The sequence below is a fragment of the Coturnix japonica genome, chromosome Z (assembly GCF_001577835.2).
Source record: "Coturnix japonica isolate 7356 chromosome Z, Coturnix japonica 2.1, whole genome shotgun sequence".
Taxonomy (NCBI): domain Eukaryota; kingdom Metazoa; phylum Chordata; class Aves; order Galliformes; family Phasianidae; genus Coturnix; species Coturnix japonica.
Genome location: NC_029547.1, coordinates 28,957,589 through 28,968,383, shown reverse-complemented (window position 1 = coordinate 28,968,383; position 10,795 = coordinate 28,957,589).

The following is a 10,795-nucleotide window of genomic DNA, read 5'->3' as shown; positions in this document are numbered from 1 at the left end:
GATGTCAGATGGAATCACTTGCTATGAATGATTTAAACAGTAACATCAAAAAAAATCACTATTCTTCAGAACCATCTAGTTTTCTTATTTAGAATCTGCTTTGCCTTCTTTCTAAACTGTTGCAATCTGATGTAATACTATATTTCCAGTTTCTAGAAGGGTTGCTCTAAGATATCAAAAACAAAACAAAACAAAAAATATCCAATAAAATCTAGAAGCAGTAGAAATGTTTGTCACAGTATTTGGATGTAGCCTTGCATAAATAAAAGATAAATTTGGATCCTAAAGCACTGACAGTATTCCTTAAGGGTCAGGGAGTATCACAGAATCACAGAATCACAGAATTGTAGGGGTTGGAAGGGACCTCTTGAGATCATCAAGTCCAACCCCCCTGCCAAAGCAGTCTCCCTACACCACGTCACACAGGTAGGCATCCAGGTGGGTCTTGAATATCTCCAGAGAAGGAGACTCCACCACCTCCCTGGGCAGCCTGTTCCAGTGCTGCATCACCCTCACTGTAAAGAAGTTCTTCCGCACATTCGTGCGGAACTTCCTATGCTGTACTTTCATCCCATTACCCCTAGTCCTGTCCCCATGCACTACTGAAAAGAGACCAGCATCACCACTATGGCTCCCACACCTCAGGTATTTATAAACCTGGATCAAGTCCCCTCTGAGCCTTCTTTTCTCAAGGCTAAACAGACCGAGTTCCCTAAGTCTCTCCTCACAGGGGAGATGCTCCAGGCCCTTCACCATCTTAGTGGCCCTCCGTTGGACTCTTTCCAAGAGATCCCTGTCTTTTTTGTACTGGGGAGCCCAGAACTGGACACAATATTCCAGATGAGGCCTCACCAGGGCAGAGCAGAGGGGGAGGATCACCTCCTTCGACCTGCTGGACACGCTCTTTTTAATACACCCCAGTATGCCATTGGCCTTATTGGCTACAAGGGCACACTGCTGGCTCATGGTTAATCTGTCGTCCACCAGGACACCCAGGTCCCTCTCAGCAGAGCTCCTCTCCAGCAGGTCTTCCCCCAGCCTGTACTGGTGCATGCAATTATTTCTTCCTATGTGCAAGACTCTACACTTGCTTTTGTTAAACCTCATCCGGTTTCTTACTGCCCAGCTCTCCAGCCTGTCCAGGTCTCACTGAATGGCAGCACAGCCTTCAGGCGTGTCAGCCAATCCTCCCAACTTCGTGTCATCAGCAAACTTACTGAGGGTGGTCACTATCCCCTCATCAAGGTCGTTGATGAAGATGTTGAACAAGACCAGACCCAGTACAGACCCCTAGGGCATGCCGCTAGTTACAGGCCTCCAGCCAGACACCGCACTGCCATCGACAACCCTCTGCACTCTGCCAGTCAGCCAATTCTCAACCCACTTCACCGTCCACTCATCTACGAGTAGAAAAGGATTGAAATAGTGTGTGCAATTATGTTGGAATAGACTGGCTTTATACATTTTCTATTTTAAGAAAACTTGTTCTGTATGTAGTTCTAAAAAATAAAAGATTAAAAAAAAAATTAAAAATCTGCCAACCAAATTATTTAGCTACACTAAGTGAAGATGACAGCATCACCACAAAGAAAATTAGCGTCATTATTTTTTGTTCCTTTTGCTAATTTTGGATCACATGCTTTCTGACCTAGGAACAAAACCTGAGGTCATGAGGTCTTCAACCACAGTTGTATCTCATATCTGTGAAAAATATCAACAGAGATAAAGAAAAAAGATATTTTTCCAGAATTTCCCTACATTGTACAGCCTGAACATAACTCAGTTCGCTGCCATGTGGCATTCCACTCTACTCCCTATCTTCTTACAAACCGTAGTTGTAAAAAAATAAGTACAGTGTTTTATGATAAATTGATCGGAAATATATTGTGATTCTTTAAATTACCTCTTTGATTAAAAAAATGAGAAACTCAGAAAGTTGGATACCTGGAACTGTTAACTGGAAGGTAACACAACATCAAAAGCTTTGCAGAACCAGACATTTGCATTCTGACAGCAAAACTAAAACAAGCTATCAAACAAAACACCATTTACTGAGATTTTGTACCTCCTTTTTTTCCAAAACTTTGGTATTAATATTTATGAAAATTAATGTGTGGTTTGGGGGTCTGTGTTTTTTTGCTTTTTGTTTTTTGTTGTTGTTGTTTCGGTTTTGGTTATTGGTTTTTTTTGCCTTCATCTCAGAGACCTGTTCTCTGGATCTTTACATCTGTGAATTCTAGTTAATCTTCTCAGTTTTGCTTTGGTTATTAAGCTATTTTTGTTCAGTTTACTTAAGTTACTCAATTAGCATAGGTCCCAACTTCTGTAGATCTCAATATTACATCTCTAACACTAAAAAGGATTTTCCACTTCAGAAAAGCAATTAGTTGTGAGCAAAGTAGAACAGTTGAGACCATATTAAAAATCATTAAGGATATAATACAAAATGATCTCACACCTTAAAACATCAGGCAAAATATGGACCTTTAATGGAGAAAGAGGAGCTGGAATAAATATAATGTAAATATAAAAGTGGCTTAGAGCAGAAATCTATTGAAAAGCATTTGTCCCCCTAAGGAGAAATCTGCTTAATTATGAATCCTGTGCATTTAAGGAAACTTGGCTTGTAATAACCAGAGAAAACACTGAGAATAAAAGATACTGTAAAGTTACTGGTTGTGAATAAAAGCACTATCCTTGAATAGTGAGCTGCACAAAGGCTCCATTTATGTTCTAGCTCTTGCATCTCAGTCAACATGCAGACCCACAAAGCCTTGTCTATCTGGCTTTGAACATTATTTGGCTGATTTCAGGGACTGTGATCATCTGAAATATTCAAAACTATCACAAAAAGTTTCAAGAACATATTATGGATTAGGGGATAGCATACCTCTTTCCACCAACTGCAGATCCTGACAGTGAGGTAGGACTTACTTAATGTTGGACATCTTGCCCCTTTCTCTTGCTGTTCTGTTGACATGAATAGCAAGATCTCATTGACCATTTTACAGTTTACAGAATTTTTAGACCACAGTCCTTGTTGTGTGTAGACTTGACTGTAAATTTTAAGTGCAGTGAATCCAAAAACATGGGCGACAATGCAGACCTGCTGTGCATGTGCTGCATCACTGATGTAGACTCAGGCTGCTCTTGGACTTCAGAGGGATCCTCTTCCCCACAGACTTGGTTCAACTCACCTACCAGCTCTCTGTCTTAGATTTGCTACAGGTGTTTTATTGTAACATCTGTGTTTAAAGGCACAGTGAATAGTATCTCTTTTCTACCTTTAGCTGTATGGCCCAAAGCAGGTAGTAAACACACATGTGACATCTTCAGACTTCATGTCAAATGAGCGCAGCACTGTGCTTCCATCTACTCTCATGTATAATAAAACAAGGCCGACAGGAACCAGAATCAACCTAGATAAGCTAGTAGCCTAATGTCCCTTCCACGCCAGATCTCCAAGAACAGGTCACAAAAGATATTCAACTCCACTTCCACAAACACTACCAAAACTGCAGAGATGTTCTCTTCCTAGAGGAAAGTGAAGTTAGTGGCCTCTACTGATCTCAACATGACCATTAACTGCTTTTGTTTGGGCATCTGCTTGAAGTTTTACCAGTAGACCATTCACAATTCCAAAGTGAACACTGAGCAAACACTTTGTATGTATTACTTAATTCAGACAGAGCTAAACCTTAGCACAAGCTTAAAGGTGCAAAATCCAAAATACCTCAAAATTTTATTGAAGCCATTGCTTTCTCTGTTCCCCAGAGCTCCAAAAACGAAGCATTGTCAGTCACTAGCCTGTAAGCCAGAGGCCTTTTTCAGCTTTTAGATATTTCTCATTATACAAGACAGGTGAAGAACAGCAATGACAGCACACAGCTGCATAAAGCATTTTTCTCTCACATAAATCAAAGTATGCAGGAGGAAAAAAGAAGAGAGACAGAGAATATGCAGGGAGTTGCTTCTGCTAGTAATCCAGTTTATAGCAACAGAAAACAGTGTTACTTTTTGCTGTTTTCTTTTAGGCCACATAAAATGTTTCCTCAGAGTTTTCTTTAACAGTCCTGAGATTATCACAGTTGGTGCAACAGATGTTGGTCTCTAGAAAGAATGGCCTGATCCTGTAAAACCTGCTTTCTCATGTGCAGACCCTTTGAAATCAGTGGGATTTATGTAAATAGGGATTTGCAGGATTAGGTCTACAGTCTAGAGAGTCTGCAGTACTTCAGTCATACGTGTTCTAGTTTTGTTGCCTGGGAACCCAGTACAACTGAATAGCTCCCGAACAGGCCAAACATCTTTTTACAGAAGTAATATGAAACTACACACATTCTTTGCAACAAGAATTCTATGTTAGTTTCCTATACTGCAGTAAAGTAAGCTCTCCTGCATCAAATGGTGTTCAAAGGGAACAGATCTGATCCATATGAATGTACAAAATACAAGAATGTCTATTTAATTTAGAAAACTGGAGAGAGAGAAAAATAAAATAAATATATATATATTTCCCTCCCTCCATCAGAACACAAGGTTTGATATGCATATTTTCATTTCCCAACATCAAAACCTGGAGCTGTAAACAGTTAGTATACAGTACATTAGGGTTGCCACAGAGACTGGAAAAGTTGTTGCTCAGAAGTCAGCAGAATTACATATAGCACAGGGATTCCAAAATTGGTTTCCTTCGGTGTCACTGGCAATTGAGATGGCAGACACAGCTACAGCAAGCACCAGTAGCCACACATACCAACCGCAGACTTCCCCGAAGACAAGACTGTAGCAGCACATGTCAATGCTGAGTAGTATGCGTGCACAGGAGGAGGCCTGCTTTTGTTTCTCACTGCCCAAATGCCCTAAAGCAGGCTGTTGCCTGCACATCACACCCCTGGAACAGGGCACTCATTCTCCTCCACACTTCCTAATGCCCACACTTGGCCACTCTTTGCTTCACCTCCTGTCTACTTCTTCTCCCTAATCCCAGAAGTGCCATTTTCCCTCACCTCGCCTTACATCTCCCCAGGTTTCTGGCAGTAGCTGATTAATTGCTCTAGTTCCCACTGACAAGGATGTACCCACATGGTAGCTTTGGCCACCAAGCAGCGACTCCGTGATAGACCCCAAAAAAACCTAAATAGTGGTAGCTGCCTAGGAAATACCTGGCACTTCTACTTTTCTCCTGTGATGTCCACAGTTACTCTGCAACACAGGCTGCAAAAGAGATGCTGGCACTTTTGTGTAATACTAGTGATGCAGAAACCAGCACCAACCTTGAGAACTCAGCTAAGGCATCCCTGTCAATAACATACTTAGCAACTAAGAAGCTTGCCAAACACCTTTCACTCAAACTTGAAACTACTTATGAAACACTAAGTCAACAAACATAGTCAGGCTTGTATACATATGTTATTATTATTAGAAAATAAAACAGATGAGAAAAGTTCAAATGAGATTGCTGTGGTATATTTTTCCTGCACAAGTCCATGTCACCCTTTGAGGAATCCACAGTACATAAAAGCACATTGAGGCTGCTTTCAGGAGCAAAGTAGTCCTGCTGAAACTTTGCCATGATGTCTTTATGTATCACTGCGCATGAAGGTGAACTTCACAGTAGAAAGAAACAAAAGAATTCACAGATGGGATGAGGTTGGAAGGGACCACTGGATGTCACTGGAACCACCTAGGGCTGGCTGCACAGAGCTGTGTCCAGATGACTTTTGCCTACCTCCAAGGACAAAGACTTCACAAACATCTGAGCTGCTGCCCAGTGATTCTGATAGCTGAAAATTATTTCTTAATATTCAGGGGGAAACTCCTGTGCTTTGACATATGCCCACTGCCTTGTTCCGAAAAATCCTGCCTCCATCCTCTTTGCATCATCCCATCAGGTATTTATCTATACTGGTTACCCTTGAGCCATCTCTTCTTCCGGCTGCAGTCCCAGCTCTCTTAACCTTTCCTCTTAAGGAGAGATGCTTCAGTCCCTTAATCATTCCTGTGGCCCTCTGCTGCACTCTCTCCATTATGTCCATGTCTCTCTTTTACTGGGGGCCCCCAAACTAGACACAGTACTTCCATGTGCTTTCCTGTCAATATTCTTTCCAGCTGGGTGACTGGAATGTTTCTTCCTAACTGTGTCTGGTGGCCTCAGCAACTGAGTACCTATCAAAGTCAAGAGGAACATCATGAGCATTTGGAAGACATAATAACTCGTACCTTCATAGGGAATTTAACTACGTATAGTCTCTATGTTTTTAACTACGAATTTAATTACGCTTTAGTCTATGTATAGCTCACTCTATACATTCCTCACTAGATTGAATTGCAATTTTTGTGTTAATGTTTGCCCTACAGTAAAATGCTTCAGCAAGACCAAGTTACCATTGATGCGTCTTCAATTCTGACAATGTCAAACTGGTTGGACTATTTTTAAAAATACTTTTACCTTGTTGCAATAGGATAGTGTGTTCCAAGACTATATACTACAGAAACATAAGGCTCTTCTGGTCATTTAACATAGGCTAAGAAGCTAGTACTCTGCTCTATGCTTCAAGTTAATTACTGCTAAACAGTGCAGAAGAGCAGCGCGGGACTCTAGCACAGCACCAAGAGAATTCTTATGTTCCGATGGAAGGAAACCAAGCAGGTTATGTCCAGGAAATCAACTACCAAACTGTGAAATCCTGAGAGAACATTTGGGTGATTTTATTTGTTGATTATTTATGAAGATTGGAAAAGAGGAAATTTGAATACTACATTAACGAAACAGGACTCTGAGGACATTAAGAGGGCAATTAAACTGCCTCTCTGCTGGACAACTTAATCATATTTAAGTATCTCATTTTGGCAGGTGCTTCCTAAACCTGTCCATGATAAGAATAACACATTCTCACTCTCCTGTGCCAATCTTTAATTCCATCGTTATTAAAGAGTTAAGGAATTTGGTGTCTTTTTTCCCAAACAGTCTTTCCTAATTAAATGTTAAGCCTTTACTTCTTCACCTACCTATGAAGAAGGCAAATCTGAAATCTAAAAACCTCTACTTCACACTTTATTTCTGATATGCACCACCCAAATCTGGACACCACTGAACATGATTATGCCATGGTAGGATGCAAATAGTGGTGTGTAAGTCCTTGCAACATTTATTGCAATTCAGATTTATATCTTGGACCACAGTTTTGAATGATCAATATCATTATTTGACTCTAATGACCCTGGTCCTAAATTTAAATACGGCTTTCAACACATGTGCTCCACATCATACCAGTGTTAGAGGACAAACAACAGATTAATTGCTGGCCCTAATGCTGTGTTTGTGAGTGCTAAGAAGTCATTCCAAATGTTCCAAAAAGGATTAATGCAGTATAACAAGTCTATTTAATTACTGAAAGACCAGTGATCCTCATTTTATTATAAGCAGCTTTTCCTTTATTTGGAGGCTCAAAATAGAACAGAAATGATTACGTGACAACTGTAATTCTTGTCCCAGAATATTCAAGCTATATTCAACAGTATAGTGAAAAGAATATGCAAGAGGCCAGGGAAGGCTATATAAACACACTGTATCTGAGTATGACAGTGCAAGATTAGACATGTGTTTTAAAATTAACCAGTACTTCTTGCTATAGTCAGACTGCACAAGCAATTTTTATGCTCTGTGTAACAATATGATGTGTTTCCTTAACCAGGGAAAAAAAAAAAAATCCAGCAATAATTACACAGTTACAGTAATTACACAAAGTTTAAAAAGAAAAAAAAAAAAAAAAAAAAGAGTTTAATAAAATCAAAGAAGTCCTGCAACATAGCATTTATAGTTGACTGAACTGGCAACTATGAATGCACATATGGTAAAACCAAAAGTTGATACAGTTTACTTTAAATTATGTGTCTGAATCTAGACAGCCCTATCAATTTTCCAATTCTTTATTCTGTACAGGCTAGTTATTCTTTAACTGAAAGATAAACAATAGAATAACTTGATGTTAACCCTCTCTTAACTCCAAAATGCACTGACAGAGTCAATCACCCGGAAAAATTTTATGGATGGATTTCTTTTCTCTTTTACAAATTAATGTCACTTCCCACTTTCAGACACAGAGAACAGTAGCTTCATGAGCATTGATTTTACTACTAGCTCATTACCAGCCAAAAGGCAAGGAATGAGGAAAACAGTGACTTAATAAGGAAAAGTAGATGGTATGCTGAGTCCAAAAAAGACAAATTACCAATCAAGTATTTTAGGAAAGTTCTAGTACAACCAATTGGGGCTTCAGGCACAAGCTGGCCTTTCAAGACAAGACTGTAATAAACACAAAGCAATATAACACCATTAAATAAATCCGAGTAATGGGTTCTTCCTCTGTTGCCTTTCAAAACAGACCTGCCCACGTCACCAGTAAATTGTGACAGAATTATCACCATATTTCAGACACAAGCAGTCTGTTGTTATACTAGCTTGACTTTCATCCCACACCTCAGACCAAACTCTTCACCATTCATCCTTCTCCCATGTCAGTGTGCTCTGGTCTGAGGTACTCACCCACTAGACCGAAAGCGTTGGGTACTGGAGAGGTGATGGTGTGAGGAGCAAGACTGAACTCAAAAGCCACCCCTATAAACACTGTAAATTCATCCTATTTCCTTGAACAGCTAGATGAACACATATATAGCTGCCCCAGTGACTGTTTCTTTCTCCTGTCTATCTAAAGCATGTTTTCCTTCCAGGGCACCAAACGTCAGACAACACTAAAATTCTGGCCCCCTGTCTCACCATCTACTTGTGCCCAAGCCTCCTGGAGACTGAAACACTGGTGATTCCATGAGGTGCTACCAGCACAGACCTGGTCTCCTGCAGCAAATGATCATGCTGGGTGGTTTTCCTCTGCCACCCTGTCTCAAGGCGCAGTACCACCGCAGGGCTTGCAGTAGAGGAATGCTTTGTGCTGGCCCTCCCTGCTTGGGCAAGTTTCTTCCGTCCGGGCATGAGAGAACAGGGCAAGATCTTTCTTTACCATTCAGAGCCCACTTGGGGGCCGGGCACCAGCAGGTGGATTTTGCTTGCATTGAAGTGCAGGAAGGGTTATGACTTTTCAGCCACCACACATCAAGGTGTTTTTCAACACCTAGCTCCTGAGGCAGCACTACAGCAAGTGGTGCTCTCTGTTGTGGCTCAAGGAAGTCTGCCTGCAGTCACACAGGACTGTAGACTAAAGCATGGATCTTGATGTCCTTACATCTCAGCAAGACCTTCACACCGTCATCACAGGGACGCTATTTAGATTCCCTACATTAGCAGTCCCCCCATCCTCCTTCAGAGGAACTATGTAACAGCAGTCAAAAAACAGACCACAGCTGAAGTTTTACTCTGAAAGAAAAGGTTTGGTCATTTGGAACTGTATGGGAACACCGTCTGCACAGATGTTATCTGGTGGGTTTTGTTGTTGTTGCTGTTGTTAAAGTTCCTCTCACCTCCTCCAAAAAAAAAAAAAGAAAAGAAAAGAAAAAAAAAAAATAGAAAAGAAAAAAAGAATGAGTTTATAGAGAAATCACTTGGACTGCAGAAATTCACCCAATCACATGCTGCCAGTTCAGGGTATAGTTCAGAGAATAAAGTATGTTTTAAACAAAGAAAATTTTATCAACTAAGTCTATTCACATGAGAAGGGTTTTCAGGCTAAGACCTTTAATTAAGAACATACCAATTATCTGATCATTTCGTACAAATTTACCTCTGCTCTGTAATGGTACCATGCTGGTGTATGAGATTTCCTAAATCAGAGAGCCTGTATCATGCCATCGGTTTTTCAAACAGATCCCGTCACTTATTTCAAAAGGCACTTCTTCCCAAAACTGCAGCACAATGCATGCAGAAGATGATTAGATGTAATACCCATCTCAAAAAACTAAACTGTCCTAACAGTCAAATTGTAGGTAATTACAGAGAGCACAAAGCTCAAATCAAGGAGCTGGCACAAGAATCCGGGACATTCACTGTAGGCAGCCTGTCAGGATGCAGGGCAAATGAATTCCCTTTTCACCAGGAGTCAAGTATAAGTAGAAACAGTTTTCCCTAGAAACAAGGAGTTTCAAAAAAAAAAAAAAAAAAAAAAAAGAAAAAGAAAAAGAAAAAAAGAAAAAAAAAGGACAAAAAAGCCAAAATTGTTCCTTTTCATTTTAACAACTTTAGACACTACATCAAACATCTTGTATAAAGTACTGCACTTTTCAATAGAAGGTGGTTCTGGTACCAAAAAATCATATAGCTTCTAAGGTGGTGTGCCCACACTTCAAGAAAGAATTTTTATCTCCTTCTTTACTTTGTAAAAACTGAAGTAGTGTGCATATGCATTATATTTTGATTGTAAAATACTTTCTAAAGGAAGCCTTCTTTCCCATAAAAACCACATAACGATGCCCAAAATGAAACAGAGCTGACAAAGAATTATGGGTGTTTGCCCTTGAGTAATGTAGAAAACCTGGGCACCCTCAAAGAAAAGAAGGGCACCACCACCCAAAGGAGGAAAAGTTTTCCCTCCAGCCTGTAGAAATCCTCCCTCCACCTCTTTCACAGAGGAGGGCAGCCACTCTGTCCCCATCACTGTCAACAGAAAAGAGATGGTGATGCTGAGAGCCTGGCCACTTCCAACAGAAGACACAGCAGCTCTGGAGGGATGCTGCGAAACCCACTGGGGTGGAAAGTGGGGGCTGAGGCTTTCTTGTCAACGATTATTACAGAGGATCAGAGGATGCAGTGACGCTACCAAACAATGGGGAGGTCAAGCAGTTC